At 41.8% G+C, this 20,361-nt stretch overlaps 2 long non-coding RNA genes across 2 annotated transcripts; both read left to right on the plus strand.

Annotated features, from left to right (window-relative positions):
* Positions 1 to 336: 336 nt before the first annotated feature.
* On the plus strand, positions 337 to 4,110 carry LOC145360543 (uncharacterized). The gene is made up of 3 exons (XR_013889736.1): positions 337 to 432; positions 3,481 to 3,608; positions 3,965 to 4,110. It is a non-coding gene; the product is annotated as an uncharacterized LOC145360543 (long non-coding RNA).
* An 8,245-nt stretch (positions 4,111 to 12,355) lies between these two features.
* Positions 12,356 to 19,683, plus strand: LOC145360549 (uncharacterized). Its single transcript, XR_013889739.1, has 3 exons — positions 12,356 to 12,408; positions 12,517 to 12,558; positions 19,629 to 19,683. It is a non-coding gene; the product is annotated as an uncharacterized LOC145360549 (long non-coding RNA).
* Positions 19,684 to 20,361: the final 678 nt, after the last annotated feature.

Genomic DNA, 20,361 nt, shown 5'->3' on the forward strand with positions numbered 1-20,361 from the left:
TGGCATCTCCACATCATGCCTAACATTAATAACCAGAGAATGATTTTTGGGAGGTAAATATTGGTGCAGACACTGAGAAAGCTCTGCTTGTCTTTATGTATCATGGGTTTAAAAAAGATCTAGGTAAGAGGATAGATAGGATGTATGATCTCAAAGACACTGCCTCCTAGAGTATTAACCGTCTGAGACTTTGCGCTCAGGTCTCTGGAGTTGATCTTGAATCCGGATCCTCTGGCATGGAGGTGGCTGTCTCACAGCTAATATCAGTTTTTTTTTCTATAAAATGTATCATCCCATAACTATTTTTCCTTCATGTTTTCAGAATCCATGCTTTCCCCAGATTCATCATAACTTTCTCTGTGACTCTTTAATCCAGCACTATGTTTTGGACTTGGATGGTGCTCTTCATTCCCTTCACTGTTTTGATAAAAGGTAGGTGAAATAATGTAATGAAATGATTTGTATTCTGCAGGAGTTGTTGCTTAAGCAGTACAGTGGACTCGCAAACTGACAAAAATCTTTTAAATGGGGGAGATGTCAGCTCTTGAAAATTCAGATTCCTCTATCCTTTCAATTCTGGGCATAGTAACATAATCCTAATATTACAGTCCTATCCAAATTTTACAGTTCTATCCAGAGGTTTGGACTAATGACCCAGAGATTGGGTTCAAATCCCATCGCAGCAGCTGGAGAATTTAAATTCAGTTAAACAAATCTGGAATTAAAAAATATCTGTCATGGTGACCTGAAACTACCAGATATTTGTAAAATCAAAAGTCCCTCTGGTTCACTAATGTCCTTTAGGGAAAGGGATCTTCCATCCCTCTCCTGCCTGGGTTTTAACTAACTTCTCCAGGCCCACGGCAATGTTGTTGGCCACAAGCTAAGAGTCAATGATATTGGGCAGTTTAGTGTTTTAGGCTACTGAGGATGGGCAATAAATGTTGACTTCGCTGGTGAAGTCTACTCTGGGAAATAAAACCCTGTAGCATGTGAGTGTCTACATTTGTTTACCATACATTTTGGTGTGCTGTGTAATGTTCAACTGCAGTGTTATGAAAGAAGTCCAGTCTATCAAGCAAACCAGCCTCCCGTTCATTGACTCTGTCTACACTTCCTACTGCCTCAGAAAAGCAGCAAGTATTTTCAAGGACCGTACGCACCCCAGGCATTCTCTCTTCTACCACCTTCCATCGGGAAAAAGGTACAGAAGTCTGAGGTTGCATAACCAACTCAACGGCTTCTTTCCTGCTGCCGTCAGACTTTTGAATGGACCTCCCTTGTGTTAAGTTGATCTTTCTCTACACCCTAACTATGACTGTAACACGACATTCTGCACCTTTTTTCTCCTTTCCTTCTGTGTAGTCAATGAATGGTATACTCTGCATAGTGTGCAGCATACCAACACAAGTGATAATCAAATCAATGGTGTCCTTATCTATGTCTTGTGATCAAAGCATAGATTGTAACTTTTCTGAATGAGCATTTTATTTAGGATGAATATTGCCCTTGTCAATCATCTGTGGTGATTCCATGGTACAGCTGTCTAGTTAATCCCATTCTCCTTTACTCAGACCTGATTTATTCCTCCCATCTGACTATCTAACTGAATTCTTTTTAGAAATTTACTATTGAATCAAAGTCTACCACTTTTTCACAAAGTATGCTACATCTCGCATTATTGTCTGTGCTTTTAAAATCCCAAAAAAGTTTCCTCCTGTCACTGGTTCTTTGTCAATCCCCTTGAACCTTCCTTGTGGGCACCGACCCTTTCACAATCAGAAACGGTTTCTCTTTATTTATCATAAAATATTATTTTGAGCACTTCCGTCAAGTCGTCTGCTCTTCTGTGCTCTGAGGAGAGCCCCAGCTTCTTCAGTCTACAGAGCTGAATTTCCACATCCCTGGTACCATTCTAGTAAATCTCCTCTGCACCTGCTTAAAGCCTAAAGGTGTGGTGCCCAGATCTGAACATGGTACTGCAGCTAGGCCCTAGCCATCCTTTTGAAAAGGTTTTGCAAAAGTTTCCTTGGTTTTTGTACTCTGCCTTTACCAGTAAAACAAAGGATTCCTTTTTTTTAAATGGCCTTCTCTTGTGACATACACTTCCACAAGACTCACCTGCACACAACTCTTCTCTGTTTCTCACACATTTTAAAGCTGTAAGATACAAAGCTTCTCAACTTTTTGTCTGCTGTCACATTAGCCAATTCACAATGGGATTGGTAAGCCCCTGACAGTGGCCTGTTTTCCTGAATCAAGAGTGCTTAAAATTTCATTGGAATAATGAGGTCATGTGCAAGTGACTGGGATACTCACCTCGACAGGTTTCTCTGTCCTGGGGAATTTATTTTTAAATTAGATGGTCACTTCAAATATAAACTATCCACCCTGCTGCAGATTCTTGGCAACGCTGAATGAATACCAGAGATGCTCTAGTATCCTTTTGTAGTCAACAAATGTGTTGTGTGATTTCCTCCTTTTTGCTTATTATCATATGCCTGCCTGTTTCTGTTGTGAGCAATTACCCAGCATTTTCTGTCCAAATGACTCATTCGAGGTCAAAGTTTCCTATTTAATGGAATGCAATCACACAACGGTATTAATGCTAGCAGTTTCATTGTCTAAAGTGTTATCAGACAACAAATTTTATGAAATGGGCACACAAAATGGCAGCAAACTAAATCTTTCCTCAGACCCTTTCGCTAAAATCACAAAGTAACAGACACTGATCAGTAGGCAAGAGCGTGCTTTTAGAATGCAAATGAGGGCTAGCACATAAGGGAAATTGGACAGGATGGCACCTACAGGAACTAAATTAAAGAACACATCCCCACCCCATCAAAATCAGCACTTCTAAATCAGTCAAACAACCCATGGAGACATCTAAAATTAACACAGTTAAGGAAGCGTCCCTGGCCCCTCAAGATCAATAACACACCTATGGTTCAAACCCCAGAGATTCTAGACCATTGATAACCAACCAGACAAAAACGATTAACACACTTAAAACAATTGCTCCAACACTCAAAAACATTGAAACAACAGGATGGCTGAAGTCAAATATTGTAAATAAAGGATTAGCATTTGAAACGCGAAGTTCAGGTATAACTATAGCTTGTTGTTGGGGGAGTCTTTAGAACACTTTCTGGACAGTTCGATTGTACGTCCTGACTCTGCTTCTCCGTCGACATAAAGAAAATAAAGCTGTGCCGTTATTGAACTTCACCCTGAGTCCGTAGTGGTCGTTTCGCCCACTGGAGCTAACAGAAGCAATGAGTCACATTGATTATTTATGCAAGCATACGTGTTTAAAATACAACAATGCTAGCATGGTAAATAACTAGTGTGCATATATCTTATCTGTATTGAGCCTGTACATAGGTCAAAAATGATACTGTGTTGCAGCGCAGTTAACTCAGACTCTGCATCAAATCTGTATGCTAATTGAAGTTTTTACAGAGTACTTTCACTTTACAGTTGCAATGTCTCAAGAGCAAACTTGTCCAATCATCTATCTTGGAAGTGAATGTAGCATTAAGACTGACAGCGTTTTTCCTGGATGTCAGGTTGGATGGCAGAAAGAAGAAGAAGAATGGAGTGTGGATGTAAGTTGCTCAATCTTGCTTTAGGGTTTCATGCCTAATGGAAAGCAAGGATGTGCTTTGAGGTGAAATTTCCTCTGGGTTTGTCATTGACTCTGATTTGAAATTTTAAAGGCAGTACCTCAGATCCCTGTCCTTCAATTCTTCTCCCCACCTTGGCACTCAACCTCTGTCTCTCTACATAGTTTGCATTGTTCAGAGTGTTTGGTTGATGTGTTAGAGTTGTGTCCAACATTTACTTTTTGTTTTTTAATATGCCCAGAATTTCTAATTTCACAGTAAACTTGAATACTATTTGCCAGAAGTAATTTCTAACTGGGAGGTCTTTTAAGGAAATGAAACATACTTTTTTTTCACAGAACAAACTGATTGCTATTTTGGAAAAAGGAAAAACACCAAGTTGCATTGAACCCTGTATAACTCTACAACCTCCGACTATATGGCTTAATTGCACTACAATACAACATGCATTGGTAAAATATACATGCAGATGCACAAAAGATAAGAAGGTAAGGTTAAGGGGGAGTGGAATCATTAGATGGTATTTAGTTTTAATTTCAACATTCAATAATTGCTTTACTAATGTTCATGTTCTACTTATTAATTTTAGGTGGAAGAGCTCACTTTTTGCATTAGAGGCAAGTATTGGTTTGGATTTACATTACTGGCTTTGAAATAGTAAATAACAAAATATTGGCTACAGCAAATGGGTGGGGAGGGGCAGGGGGTGGAGGTGGGTAGAAGTTTGAATTCAAACTGGCTAACTGTACTAGCAAATGCTCTTGGCCATTGTCCAAACCTCTTACCCCTTCCACCCCCAATCCTACCCACCAACATTAGACACTTGTCTTCTGTCTTTTCAAAGTGGCTGGGACCTTTTAAAGCTGTGCTGCATGGCAGGTAGCGCTGTATGGAAAGGGAGGCTGATTTCTGTTCCTCAGATTCTGTTGCCCTAAATTGACGGCCTTGGGACCCTGCTGCACTGCACTTGTTCCCGCCCTCCTCAGTCCTTGGGTCTGTCCAACTGTGGCCACTCAAAGTTCTGGCCCAATAGTTTATCTTGGTTATTTCATCTTGTCTGATCAGCATTCCTTTTGAGTGTTCTTTGATGTGGTGAAGAAAGGGCCATTTAAGTGCTGTCCAAAAACGCTGTAACTTGACCAGAGCTTAATGCATGTGCCTTTGAAGTTCACGCAAATGATTGCTGTCAGCATGAGCGTACAAAGGATATTGTGAAGTTTGTATCCTAAAACTAAGCTTACCCCATCTTTAGGTAGCTTCTGAATCTGACTTCATTTTATCACTGCAAATATTTCTGGTGTGATATGATTCCAACTAATAGTGAATTTTTCCCTGATTCCTGTTGACTCCAGTTTTGCTTGGGCTAATCAAATGATGTCAAGGGCAGCCACTCTCAACTCACCTCTGGAATTTGGCTCTTTTGTCCGTGTTTAAACCATGCTCAGGAACTGAGTGACGCTGGCAGAACCCAAATTGAGAGTCATTGAGCAAGTGCCATTTGATTGCATTATTAAAAGTTAGACTTTAAGGCTCTTTAGAATGTCCTGGTGTCATAATGCAGACTGGGATTTGTCTTGTTTTTTTGGGCTCAGGAACTGTGATTCACTCCCTGCCCATGTTGATTTTGCTGAAGGTCTGTACACGTTTGGTGCTGTCGTCTCATTGACTGACAGTATTGGAAGGCCAAGCAGTCTCCCACACTCCTGTTCTGCAAGGGAGCAAGCTGGTGACAACTCTCTCAGCCTTCTGTTCTTAAAGCAGCCTGTCCCTCCTCAAAGGGAAGCTGAACTGTATTACAGGAAGTGGCTGCTGAATACTATTGATGCTGCCCTCATTTAGAATGGCAATCAGGAGGCAGATAGCAGTCCCTCCTGATCAAGAGGTCAGTCAGGTGTGCTGACATTGGGTTCCACTTTTCATCATGTCCAAGCCTGACATTACAGACTCCCGGCTTGGATCTCTGCCTGTGCAGAGTCTGCACGTTCTCCCTGTGTCCTCCCACACTCCAAAGATGTGCTGGTTCGGTGAATTGGCCATACTAAATTCTCCCTCGGTGTACCCTTCCATAGTAACTTCATTATATTGTTAATGTAAGCCTACTTCAGACATTAAATTTTTGTACTGCCAACAAAAGGCCTGGCTTCATGCTAAACCCATAAACCACCTGGATAAATGAGGATGCCCCTGCACCAACTTGCTCTGCCAACTAGTGGCCCCACAGCAATCCAATGCATACTACCCAAATCCACACCACGCTGTCCTGCCGACCCACAACATAAAACACGGCTCTTCAACCCACCCACCAACATCTCTATCAGGAAATCCCCAAGATTTGTTCCCCCACTGCCAGATCCAGTCACCACCAACTCCCCGCACCCCCCCAACCTCACCATAAAAACCGGAGTCTGACTCAAACCTCCCCAGCAAGGAAATGCCCCCTCCAAAAAAAAACCCTTCAACACGCGCGTACAGCACTTTGACATCCACCCCTCGACAAACACCATCTCAACAATCACTTAAAATACAGCAGAAGCAGATCATCACCCAGTTTTCCTTTTCTTATCCCTTCTGCCTCACGAGGGTACCCCCATTCACCACCCCGCACAAGAATAAACTACAGGAATAAAAATGAGGCCTAGGGGACCAGAAAACAACAAACCACAAGGGTTGGATGTGGGCCAAAAAGTGGAGAACACTAAGAGAAAAGGGATAAGTCCCGTCTGTCCAACCCCAAAAATCTGACATTACAGATGATGAGTAGGTCCGAGTATCAGTCAGTTCTAATTATTGTCCTATTTAAATAGTTATAAGCCCAATGCCCCAGATTTATGCAGCCCTTATATATCAGCAGTTGAACAATCGACTGGAATCGCAGCGGATGCTTTGGTGCCGTGGGGCAGGATGTAAAGAGGAATATTGAGGAGTAGAAGTTTATAGCTCAGTCAGCAGGGAGGGTTTGTGATGAGGTGCAGCGTCTTGATTTTGATGCCGAGCAATTAAAGGAGTTATTTGAGGGGCTTGAACTATTTTGGGACTCTGCAGCAACACTCAGGTAGAAGCCCCTCCGGTGAGGAAGGACAGATAAGAGGTTGTTAGATATAATTTACCGCCAGCCATGCCAACACTAGGACAACCATAAGTATGTTTAGAGGCACTTGCATTGCCTCAACTGCTCTTGTGCTGCAGAATGTCCCAGATAGTGTTTGCCTGATCATCAAGTGTTGTGTGTGTGCTCCTCAATCTGGCACTGCAAAGACAAGAAAACCATATGGATAAGGACACGAAGGCCATCCTATTGCTTCAGATAGTCCTGTGATGATTCTGTTGAACAGAACGTTAAATACAATCATACAGAGGCATCTGGTGGGAGCTAGTGAGTGAGTACTAGAGAAACGAGAGACACTTCTAAGGTAGTTCAGCTAAGGCCCTGTTGTTGTGCTAAAATACTCTGTGGAGACTACAACTGTTAACCTGTTCTGGCCAATACACTGTTAACTGAATACTCTCCAATGTCTCACCTCTGTACAATTCTACTGCAAGGGCCTATTACTTTCATTAGAAGGTCCAGTGGCTCTGTACCAGGAAGGAATAGTAAAGGTAGGTGCGTGCAATACGTAAAGCAAATAAAATTAATTTGGCAGAAATAGTCTGGTCCAGCAGCATCTGTGGAGAAAAAAATGAGTTGACATTTGAGTCTCTGACTTTTTTCAGATGTTGCAGGGTGAAACAGTGGTTAGCATTGCTGCTTCACAGTACCAGGACCCTAGGTTTGATTCCTGGCTTGGGTCACTGCAAACTCCACGCAGGCATTCTCCCTGTGTCTGCATGGGTTTCCTCTGGGTGCTCTGGTTTCCTCCCACAGTCCAAAGATGTGCAGGTTAGGTGAATTGAACGTGTTAAATTTGCTTTTTAGTGTCGGGGGACTTGCTAGGTTAAATGTTTGGTTATGGGGATTGGGCCTGTGTGGGATTGTGGTCACTGTAGACTCGATGGTCAGAATGGCCTCCTTTTGGCACTAAGATTCTATGATTGTCAGAATTGCTGAGTTTTTGATTAGGTTTCCAGCATCTGCAATATTTTGTTTTTTTATTTGGCCTTTTGTCTTGAAAGGTTTTTGTTTACAGCATGCGGGACCAAAAACAAGGTAATGTCACACTAGACCCCAACAATTTTCCATTTTGGTATAAATGGAAAGGATACTTCATGGAATGATTCCACTGATAAATTAGGGATCTTTTATCGTCAATAATAGTTGAAATATAACTGACCAATGAGACAGTTTCACTAACAGTTGAACAATATTTAAAATTGAAAGGAAACTACTTTTTAGTTTTGACTGTTTTTGTTTCTGTTCCAAATAAACAGCATTCTTCTTAGAATACAGTTAGCTACATAACATATACTTGCTATAAATTAACAGTCTTGAAGCTTTCAGAGTTGATGTGGAGAGATGCTTTCAGGAACAGCCTGCATGTGCTTTTGACTTCAGAGCAACAACCCCAAAACCCAAAAGCTCTTTTCTCTCCACACAGACCTAGTTCTTTACATTTATAGAATCCTTAGTGCCGAAGGAGGCCATTTGTCCCATCAAGCCTGCACTGACAACAATTTTACCCCGGCACTGTCCCTGTGACCCCACATACGTACTCTACAAGTCCCTCCTAACCCTAAGAGGCAGTTTATCACAGCAAATCAACCTAACCTGTGCATCTTTGGACTGTGGGAGGAAACTGGAGCACCCAGAGGAAACCCATGCAAACATGGGGAGAACGTGCAAACTTCACACAGATAGTGACCCCGAGGCTGGAATTGAATCCATGACCATGTCAATCAGCCTTCAAAAGCATCTTTTGGTATAAGCAAAAGCCCATCTGCTCATAACAAATTTCTAACTACAATGAGTAACTTGCTTTCAAGCCTTGGAGCTAAATGTTTTCCAAACACACTGGCTGCTGACATAATAAAAATGAAATTTTAAACTGTCCCCTTAAGGAAAGAAAATAATATATATTTATGTTAATTGTACTTGTATAATCACAGTTGGTGCAAAGCAAGTAGCAGAGGAATCATGAGAGAACAGCTGTTGTAATTGAGATGCTGTGTTTGGTGAATCAGGGTGGTTAATCAATTGAGTGATTTTGAAGTGAATCTCTCCTTTGACAGGCTGGTGTTTGCTCTTTCAAGCTGTAATGGTATTCTCATTCTCATTGTTCTGATTTGCCTTTGGTGAATCTTGACCTCCATAAATGTTTTTAGCAAACTTCTATAAAATGCCAGAGATTATATGCAAACGTCTGAAATGCTGCCTGAAGACACCAGTACTCTGTTCTACATCATTGGTACATGGTCCTCTTGTTGCAAGTCATTTACCAGGGTTCTCTGACCTTTTTATCCGGTCTATTTTCCCCTTCAGATAAACCCAACACAGCGCATGCAGTAAAATAAATACGTTCTGACTGGTGTTTGGGAAGTGTCTATTAAGCTGCAGGATCTGAACTTGTCACTGATCACTTGGACATTGATGGATTAAAATCCTTTGCAATTCCCTGTCAGGAAAAGATTGTAATTCTCTCTCATTCTATTAATGCCTTACTGTCAGGAAAGTGGTGAAGGTGGTTTCTCTGGTGAATAAGGCACAGATACATTAAGTAGGCCTTATGTACGAGCTGATATGGAAAGACTTGGAAACTCAAGTGGGCAGTGTCCTGGCCTTGACTGTCAGTGGCGGTGCTGTGCAGGGACTCTGATGGAGGCTGTTAGCTGGTGGCCCCAGAAGTGAAACTTGGCCTCTAAACTGTTCTTCTCAGCCATTTTCAGATAAACAGGCTGTGTTTGTAATAGTGGGTGTGTGTGCAGTCCACCACAAGCAAAGCATCCCTCCCTCCTACTAAAACTCTACATTTGTAGTTGATGCAGAGGGTCATTTTTGAATGATTGAAGTTGATTTACAAGTATCAAAAGTGGGCAATGTAGTTACTGTGAAAATCCCCTAGTCACGCCTGATCGGGTACCCCTGAAGGAGAATTTAGAATGGTCAATGCACCTAACTAGCATGTCCTTCAGACTGAGGAAACCAGAGCATTCGGAGGAAACCCATACAGACACTAGGAGCATGGGAATCGAACCTGGGTCCATGGTGCTGCGAGGCAGCAGTGCTAACCGCTGCACTGTGCTGCCCTACATTTAGCACACAAATTAAGAGGGATTATGGGAAAAGACTGGCAGCCAACGTAAAAGGAAATCCTCAAGTTTTCTATAAGAACGTAAAATAGTGAGTGCCAGAGGACTTGAATTGCAGATGTTATGCCCTTGTTCAACGAAGGTTGTAAAGATAGCCCCAGTAATTACAGTCCAGTCAGATTAGCATCAGCAGCGGGTGTGCTTCTAGAAACAATTATTTGGGATAGAATTAGTAGTCACATTGAAAACTGGGTTAATTAGGAAGAGCTAATGTAGATTCCTAAAGAGGATCATATATAACTAACTTGCTGGAGCTTTTTGAGGAGGTAACAAAAGTTGAAGCACATCCTATTAACGTGGTGTATATGGACTTTTGGACAGTCATTACAGTGCCACACAAACTTGAGACGTTACAGCTCTTGGAATGAAAGGGATAATATCAATGTGGATACAAAATTGGCTTAATACTGCAAAGCAGAGAGTAATGGCTAATGGATCTATTTTGGGCTGGAGGAAAGTTTGTATTACTGTTCCCCAGGGGTAAATATTGGGACCCTTGCTTTACCTGATGTATATTTAATAATCTGAACCTTGGTGTGCAGGGAACAATTTCAAAGTTTGCCAATGACACAACTTGGAAATATTGTAAACTGTGAAGAGGATAGGGTAGAACTTCAAAAGGACCTAGACAAGTTGCTGAAGTGGGCAGATAAGTAGTGGATGAAGTTCAATGTGCTAAAGTGTGAGGTAAAGCATTTTGATAAAAAGAACATGAAGAGAAAATATAAAATGAATAATTTTCTAAAAGGGGTGCAGAAGCAGAGGAAACTGGGTGTGTAGGTAGAACAGTAGCACAGTGGTTAGCACTACCTCACAAAGCCAGGAATCTGGGTTCAATTCTGAACTTGAGTCACTGTCTGTGTAGTGTTTACATGTTCTCCCCGTGTTGGCATGAGTTTCTTTTTGGGTGCTCTGGTTTTCTCCCACGCTCCAAAGATGTGCAGGTTAGGTTAGTTGGCTGTGCTAAATTGCCATTTAGTGCTGGGGGTTAGCAGAGTAAATAAATGGCGTTACGGGGATAGAGCTTGGGTGGGATTTTTGTTGGTGCAGATTTGACGGGCCAAATGGTCTCTTGTACTACGGGGATTCTATTATTGAAGGTGGCAGCACAGATGGAGAGAACAGTTAATAAAGCATATTGTATTCTAGGCTTTATTAATAGGGGCATAGAGTACAAGTGCAATTAGGTTATGCTGAACTTGTACAAGACACTAGTTAGACCTCAGCTAGAATATTGTGTATAGTTTTGGACGCTACACTAAAAGAATGTGATTGCATTGGAGAGAGTGCAGAAGAGGTTTACAAGAATGGTTCCTGCAATGAGAAACTTCAGTTATGAGGATAGATTGGAGAGGTTGGAACTCTTCCTTTTGGAGACAAGAAGGCTAAGAGGAGATTTAATAGAAATGCTCAAAATCCTGAGGAGACAGGACAGAATAGATAGGGAGAAAGTGTTCTTGCTTATAAAAGTATCAAGAATGAATGGGAATTGACTTAAAGTGGTTTGCAAAATAAGCAAATGTGATTCAAAAGAAGCATTTTCTCAAGTGATTCGAGTCTGAGAAAGCACTGCCTGGAGGTGTGATGGAGGCAGGCTCAATCAAGGCATTTGATAATGTATGTTAATATTTAAGAGCTTTACCATTTATTGTATATTTCTGCAGTAGACCTTCCAAATCACATCACCTCATTTTGTCTGGGTTAAATTCCATATTCCAAGTTTCAGCCCAGGTTTCCAGCCAATTTTATTTCCTGCTATATCCTCTGACCATCCTCCTCACTATCTGTTGCTCCTCCAATTTTTGTATCATCTGCAAATTTACTAATCAGACCACTTGTATTTTCTTGCACATACACAGATCAACAGTGACTTCACTTCACATCAAAAGTAGTTTGAGGTGGAAAACTTGCAGTTGTATTAGTATACTTCACGTTTTTTGCTTGTTCCAATGTTTTTAGAAATGTACTTTGTGGCAAATATGACATCGATTTGAGGACGCAGGTTCCAAAGCAGTAATTTGATATCCAGCCAGCCAATCTGAGAGGTGTTAACCGAGATATAATTGCTTTGTCACTGGGAGAATGCCCATACTTTTTTTCTCAATAGAGCCAAGGGGTCTCCACCTTGAAAAGGAACAAGATTTAATTTCGTACCAGACTGCAATTGCCTAACATTACAGCACTCTGCTGCACAGAAAACCAAGCCTAGATTATGTGCTGAAGTTTGAGGTCAGGTTTGAAACACCAGCCTTTTGACACGGAAATAAGTTACCATTGGAGCAAAGCTAATATTTGAAAAGCATGTATGATAGCTCCTTTTGTGTTCTCTTCCTTCTAAGTAGATTCTTAGAAAAGAGGAAGGGCTTTTAAATTAAGACAATTTCGAAGAGAATCAAGGTATTGAGTAAAACAAAAAGTACTGTTACCCTCTTCAAATTTCTTGATTAAAGGTGTTGTTCAGCTTCAATATTACATTTTCCTTTTCTATCAGATAAAGCAGAGGGAAACACCCCCATTCCAAAGCAGACAACTGTTACTCCAGGTAAGCTCTTTGCAGTTATTTCTCAGCAGACAACTGAATTCCTTTACACTTCCATACTGTGATTTCCATTCATGATTAATCATACATTTTACTACTCTTTCTATGCAGAACTACAAAAGCCAAGGGCAAAAGAGAAGCCTGCACACATAGGTAAATCTCACAAATTTTAGTGTTTATAAATGTTATTACTGTCAATGTGCCATATCTGCATCAGTGTGAGGCAGTTTGATGTCAGTATTGTTGGAGCAGCTGCCAGGTTCCCAAGGCTCCTTCATGATCAACCCTGTTTAAAATGTGCTAATGGGTTTGTGTTTTGGTTTCTCATGGGCGTGATTGGCGTCATTTTGAAACACGTGCAAATTTATCGAGTTCAAGTGTTTGGACCTCCCTGTTTCTGATTCCGTTATGTGGAGATGCCAGCGTTGGACTCGGGTAAACGCAGTAAGAAGTTTCACAACACCAGGTTTATTTGGTAGCAAACACCACGAGCTTTTGGGGCTTTACCCCCTTCGTCAGGTGAGTGGGGAATTCTGATCACAAACGGGGCATATAAAAACACACACACTCAGTTTACAGAATATTGATTAGAATGCAAGTCTATACAGCTAGTTGAGCCTTAAGTGTGCAGACAATGTGAGTGGAGATTGCACTAAGCATAAGTTAAGAGATGTGTATTGTCTCCAGACAGGACAGTGAGATTTTGCAAGCCCAAGCAAGTCATGGGGGTTACAAATAGTGTGACATGAACCCAAGATCCCGGTTGAGACCGTCCTCATGTGTGCAGAACTTGGCTATCAGTCTCTGCTCAGCGATTCTGCTTTGTCGTGAAGGCCGCCTTGGAGAGCATTTAACCCAAAGATCAGAGGCTGAATGCCCGTGACGACTGAAGTGTTCACCAACAGGAAGTCAGTAGTCTTGCCTGTTTGTCGAGCGGTGTTCATTCATCCGTTGCCGTAGCGTCACGGTACTTAATCTTGCAACTCAGCCAACGTTGTCTACCTGATATGCTGCAGGAAAGGATGTCCTGAGGCATGGTACACTGGGGAGACCATGCAGATGCTACAACAACGGATGAATGAACACCACTCGACAATCGCCGGGCAAGATTTCTCTTCCTGTTGGCAAATGCTTCAGCAGTCACGGGCATTCAGCCTCTGATCTTCGGGTAAACGTTCTCCAAGGTGGCCTTCATGACACACAACAAAGCAGAATCTGTTATGCAGAGACTGATAGCCAAGTTCCACACACGTGAGGATGGTCTCAACTGGGATCTTGGGGTTCATGTCACACTAAATGTAACCCCCATGACTTGCCTGGGCTTGCAAAATCTCACTAACTGTCCTGTCTGGAGACAATACACATCTCTAATTTGTGCTTAATGCTATCTCCACTCACATTGTCTGCACCTTTTTAAGACTTGATTAGCTGTAAAGACTCGCATTCTAATCAGTATTCTGTAAACTGAGTGTGTGCCTACTATATGCCCTGTTTGTGATCAGAACTCCCCACTTACCTGACGAAGGGGCAAAGTCCCAAAAGCTAGTGACGTTTGCTACCAAATAAATCTGTTGGACTTTAGCCTGGTGTTGAGACTTCTTACTCTGATTCCATTAGCCAGCTGCTAGATTATCACATTGGTTGACATTGAAGTAGAATGAATAGTAAAAGCTGATGTGTCAGATTTGGGCACTTTTTGTTCTTGGAATATGGCTGTCATTGGTAAGGCAGTAGTTATTGTCCACCTGTTCTTGACCTGAACATGAGATTCACTATATCTGGTGTCACATGTAGACCAGACTGAGGAGATGCAATAGCTCACTCCTTTGGATATAAGTAAACCAGCTTTATAGCAATCCAGTGACTTTCCTGGTAATCTTGCTTCTATTAGAAACCATAGAAAACATACAGCTCAGAAACAGGCCTTTTGACCCTTGTCTGTGCAAACCATTTTTTTTAGCCTAGTCCCACTGACCTGCACTTGAACCATATCTCTCTGCACCCCCTCATCCATGTACCTGTCCAAGTTTTTAAATGTTAAGTGACCCCACATTTACCACCTTATCTGGCGGCTCATTCCACACTCCCACCACTGTGTGAAGAAGCCCCCCTAATATTCACTTTTTAATTTTTTTCTCTCTTCACCCTTAACCCATGCCGTCTGGTTTTTTTTTCTCCCCTAGCCTCAGTGGAAAAAGCCTGCTTGCATTCACTCTATACCCATCAAAATTTTACACACTTCCATCAAATCTCCCCTCATTCTTCTACGCTCCAGGGAGTAAAGTCCTAACCTATTCAATCTCTCTCTGTAACTCATCTTCTCAAGTCCCGGCAACATCCTTGTGAACCTTCTCTGCACTCTTTCAACCTTATTTATATCCTGATTGTAACTAGGTGACCAAAACTGTACACAATACTCTGAATTCGGCCTCACCAATGCCTTATATAACCTTACCATAACACTCCAACTTTTATACTCTACTCCGATTTATAAAGGCCAATGTACCAAAAGCACTCTTTATGACCCTATCCACCTGTGACGTCACTTTTAGGGAATTCTGTACCTGTATTCCCAGATCCCTCTGTTCAACTGCACTCTTCAGAGTCCTACCATTTACCCTGTACATTCTATTTTGGTTTGTCCTTCCAAACTGCAATATCTCACATTTGTCTGAGTTAAATTCCATTTGCCATTTTTCAGCCCATTTTTCCCATTGGTCCAAATCCCTCTGCAAGTTTTGAAAACCTTCCTCACTGTCCAATACACATCCAGTCTTTGTATCATCAGCAAATTTGCTGATCCAGTTTACCACATCATCCAGATCATTGATATAGATGACAAACAACAATGGACCCAACACCGATCCCTCCGGCATACCACTAGTCACAGGCCTCCACTCGGAAGCAATCCTCCACAACGACTGTCTGGCTTCTTCCATTTGAGCCAGTGTCTAATCCAATTTACTACCTCCCCATGTATACCTAGCAACTGAACCTTCCTAACTAACCTCCCATGAGGGACCTTATCAAAGGCCTTACTAAAATCCAGGTAGACAACATCCACCGCCTTTCCATCATCCAATTTCCTGGTAACCTCAAAAAAACTCTACTTGGTCAAACATGACCTACCATGTGCAAAGCCGTGTTGACTCTCCCTACTAAGTCCCTATCTATCCAAATATTTGTAGATCCTATCCCTTATCACACCTTCCAATAACTTGCCTACCACCGACATCAAACTTACTGGCCTATAATTTCCTGGATTTCTTTTGGAACCTTTTGAACAACGTGAACCACCCTCTAATCATCCGGCACCTCCCCTGTGCGTACTGACATTTTAAATATGTCTGCCAGGACCCCTGCAAGTATTAGCTCCCAAATGACCAGATTTATAGAACTACATTTTGAGTTTTGTACTAGTGAAGAATGCTGGAAAGTTAGTCCAGTGCTATAACCACTAGACCACAGTAGCCCTAATAGGATCCTTGGACAAGGAGGGAGACAATGGTGGTAGATTAAATGTAGTACTGAAGAATGCATCAGTTGGTAGAAATGAGATGTGCTTTGAATGGATTAGAAAGGGACATGTGGAATCGCATCAATATCTAGACAAAAGCAAGTTGCTGTAACGTAAGACCTAGAATTGTGCAGCCTGTTGTGGAGTCTTATTTGCTAGTAATATGGATTGGATATTTGGCTGTGGAAGTCTGCACACCGAGTTGCATTTTCTTTTCTTTGAATGTTGCTGGTAAGGCCAGCATTTATTGTCCATCCTTAATTGCCTTGAACTGAGTAGCTGGTTTCAGAGAACAGTGTGGAGTCACATGTAGGTGGCAGATTTTCTTCCCTAAAAGATGTTTTTACAACATTCAGTAGTTTCACGGGACTGAGATTAGCTCCGAAGTTTTATTGATCAATTGAATTTATTCATGCCATGGTGGGATTTGAACCAGTGTCCCCCAGGGCATTAGCCTAAGCCTCTGGATTACTAGTCTAGTGACATATTGTCTCCCCATTTATTCAAATTATTAATTTCCATTTTATTTTACTTTAGCACATATCTTGAATCTTTCCAACAGTTTTGGTTTTGATCATCCTTGTTTTTTTTTCCTGTCAGGACAACAGTGAATTTCTACCTGAGCTCAGGTTATAAATGTGAGGTTATGCCGTACTTATGCAAGGATATTTTGGCCTTGGAGGGAGTGCAGAGGAGGTTTACTAGGATGATGCCTGAGTTGAGGGGGTTGAGCTATGAGGAGAGGCTGAATAAACTAGGTTTGTACTTGTTAGAGTTTAGAAGAATGAGGGGAGATCTCATTGAGACGTATAAGATGATGAATGGGATGGACGGGATAGAGGTGGAGAGACTCTTCCCGCTCAGAAAGGACAGTAGGACTAGGGGGCACAGCCTCAAGATAAAGGGGGGCGGTTTAGAATGGAGTTGAGTAAGGACTTCTTCACTCAAAGGGTGGTGAATCTCTGGAATTCTCTGCCCGTTGAAGTGGTGGAGGCTACCTCGCTAAATATTTTTAAGACGCGGGTTGATGGGTTTTTGATAAGAGAGGGGATTAAGGGTTATGGGGAGAGGGCGGGAATGTGGAACTGAGCCACGACAGATCAGCCATGATCTTATTGAATGGCGGGGCAGGCTTTAAGGGCTAGATGGCCTACTCCTCCTATTTCTTATGTTCTTATGTTCTTATCCATTTTGGTGGCAAAAACAAGAAGGAAAATTATTATCTGAATGGTGGCAGCTTAAGAAAAGAGGAAGTGCAACATGACCTAGGTGTCATGGTGGAACAGTCACTGAATGTTGGCATGCAGGTGCTGAGGAAAGCTAATGGCATGCTGGCCTTTGTAGCAAAAGGATTTGAGTATAGGAGTAGGGATGTCTTGATGCTGTCATGCAGCACCTTGGTAAGGCCACACCTTGAGTACTGAGTGCAGTTTTGGTCTCCTGGTCTGAGGAAGGACATTCTTGCTATTGAGGGAGTCCAGCAAAGATTCACCAGACTGATGCCTGGAATGGTTGGACTAATGTAGGAAGAGACTGGATCGACTGGGCTTGTACTCACTGAAATTTGGAAGAATGAGAGGGATCTCGGAGAAAGATATAAAATCCTGATGGGACAGGATAGATGCAGGAAGAATGTCCCTGATGTTGGGAAACTCCAGAACTGGGGGTCACGGTTTAAGAATAAGGACAAACCATTCACAACTGAGATGAGAGGGAACTACTTCACTCGGTTGTGAACCTGTGAAATCCTCTACCAGAAAGACGCTAGGGACATTTAGATATACTCAGGAGAGCTGGATGTGTCCCTTGCGGCTAAAGGAATCGAGGTACGGGGGGAAAGCAGGAGTGGGAGACAAAGTGCATGATCAACCTGATCATATTGAATGGTGATGCAGGCTCGAAGGGCCGAATGGCCTAATTTGCCTGTTTTCTATACTTCTATTACTTTCTATGTCCTGCCATCGTCTAAGTTTAACTAGACTCCACACTTCCTTTCTTCTTCCCCCTCCTTCTCTTCCTTCTCCTCTTGCAAATTGTGAGTAAGCAATCAAACCTTTCTTCAGCTGATTGGGGAAAAGTGCTACTCATTATGTTTTAGTGCTCTTTAACATTCTAGAATCACCAAATTGGTGAACATAGTTAATACTAAGGAAGATTGCAGCACAGTACAAGAATGGCCTTCTGAATAATAATTGAATTTTAGTTTGAATAAATAAGAGATGGTGCATTTTGTTGGGATTAAGGAGACAACTTGGACAATAGAGCTGAAATGGAATGGAGGCACAAAATTGTTAAATGCCTTGGGGAAAATAGGAAAAGTAGTTAGTTAAACAGTGACAAGGATTGTAACAGACTTGAGGAGGAAATGGGCAGATATATGACAAATGAAAAAGGTTGGAAGAGATTTGTGTGGAGCTGAATTCATGCATCTAAAAGTGAGGGATTTTAATGACATCCAGTATCAGCCTCAGTCTCCAGCAACGAGTGCCATAAATTGTAATAATACAGCCATATGCTTGATTCTTCTAACGTTAAAAATTACCTCTGCTTGTATAATGGCTTGATACTTCTTTTTACTGCATTAAACCTACTGTGGGTGGCACAGTGGTAAGCATTGCCTCTTGGATCTAGGGATCTGGGTTCAATTCTGCCCTCTGGCCACTCTGTGTGTGGAGTTTACATGTTCTGTCCATGTCTGAATGGTTACCTCCCTCAGCCCAAAAATGTGCTGGTTAGGTGCATTGGCCATGCTAAATTGATCCTAGTGTTAGGGGAACTAGCAAGGTAAATACAAAGATAGGACATGGATGGGATTGTTGTTAATGCAGGCTTGATGGGCCAAATGGTCTCCTCCTGCACTATAGGGATTCTGAGAAGTTTTGGAGCTGGGCTACAAGTCTAATGCCAGTTTGTATTATATTAGGCACAGTTTTGCTTTGTCATAAACTGCCAACAACAGTTCGAATAGTATTCTGACAAGAATATTAGTTGTGAATCAGGCTGTGGGTTCCAGTGCCAGTTTGAAGATCTGATCCAAGCTGATGTTGCAGTGCAATACTCAGTTGATGGACTATCAGGAGTGCATTTTGGATGAGATATTAAACTGAGGTTCCATCTATTCTTGCAACTGTGCATAAAAGATTCAGTGGTACAATTTGAATAATGGCAACGCAATTCTCCAGTACCTGACTAAATCTCAACTGCAATCACCAAACCACAATATGTAGTCATTTATCTCATTGAGGGGCAGCATGGTGGCATACTGGTTAGCACAGCTCACAGTGCCAGGGACACAGATTTGGATCCTGGCTTGGGTCATTGTGTGGAGTTTGGACTTTCTACCTGTGTCTGCATGGGTTTCATCCCACGGTCCAAAAATGTGCTGCTAAATTCTGTGTACCTGGACAGGCGCAAAGTGTGGCAAGTAGGTGATTTTCACAATAACTTAATTGCAGTGCTAATGTAAGCTGACTTGTGATACTAATAAAATTAAACTTTGCTATTTACAGAGCCTTTCTTTGTGCCATTTGGCTGCCATGTGTCTGTATAATATGTGATAATACTTCAAAAAGTACTTCATTGGTTACAAAGTATCTGTTGCCTGAGGATGTGAAAGGTAACAAATAAGTGCAAGTAGGCACAAATAAGTTAATCCTGACACAGAATAACTTTTTAATGTGAATATCTTTAACTGTTTTTTCTTTAGGTCTTGGTACATCTTTTGGGTTTATAGCGATTGTGGTTCTCGTGCTTTTTTTATTTTTTTTAAAAGGTGAGTGGCGTTTCACTAATCTGGTTTTGAATCTTAACATTTTCTTAATCTTCCAAAAAAAATCTGAAGAATTCTAAATGTTTAGTTTTAAGATACATTTAACTCTGGGCTATTAGCTACACAATGTAAGGAGGATATTCAGACAGGCATGAAAGCAGATTTAATAAGTCTTCTAGTAGGAACCTTATGCCTACATATCTGGAATGAAGTTCTTAACATTTTAATTTCAGACAAAAGAAATTGTGGGGTGTAGTATGAGAATTCTTGGGATGTCTTCCAGGCAAAAGAGACTCCTGACCAGGAACATGGTTTTAGTTTATTGAGATGTACATAAGAACATAAGTAGGAGCAGGAGTAGGCCATCTAGCCCTTCAAGCCTGCCCTGCCATTCAATAAGATCATGGCTGATCTGAAGTGGATCAGTTCCACTTTCCTGCTTTCTCCCCATAACCCTTAATTCCCCTATCTACCCATGACCTAAATATATTCAGCGAGGTAGCCTCCGCCACTTCAACAAGCAGAGAATTCGAGATTCACCACCCTTTGAGTGAAGCAGTTCCTCCTCAACTCCAATCTAAACTGCCCCCCTTATCTTGAGGCTGTGCCCTCTAGTCCTGCTATCCTTTAAGTGGGAAGAATCTCTCTACCTATACGCTATCCATCCCCT

This window comes from Carcharhinus amblyrhynchos, chromosome 2, assembly GCF_965287045.1.
Source record: "Carcharhinus amblyrhynchos chromosome 2, sCarAmb.v2.hapA, whole genome shotgun sequence".
In the NCBI taxonomy this organism is placed as follows: domain Eukaryota; kingdom Metazoa; phylum Chordata; class Chondrichthyes; order Carcharhiniformes; family Carcharhinidae; genus Carcharhinus; species Carcharhinus amblyrhynchos.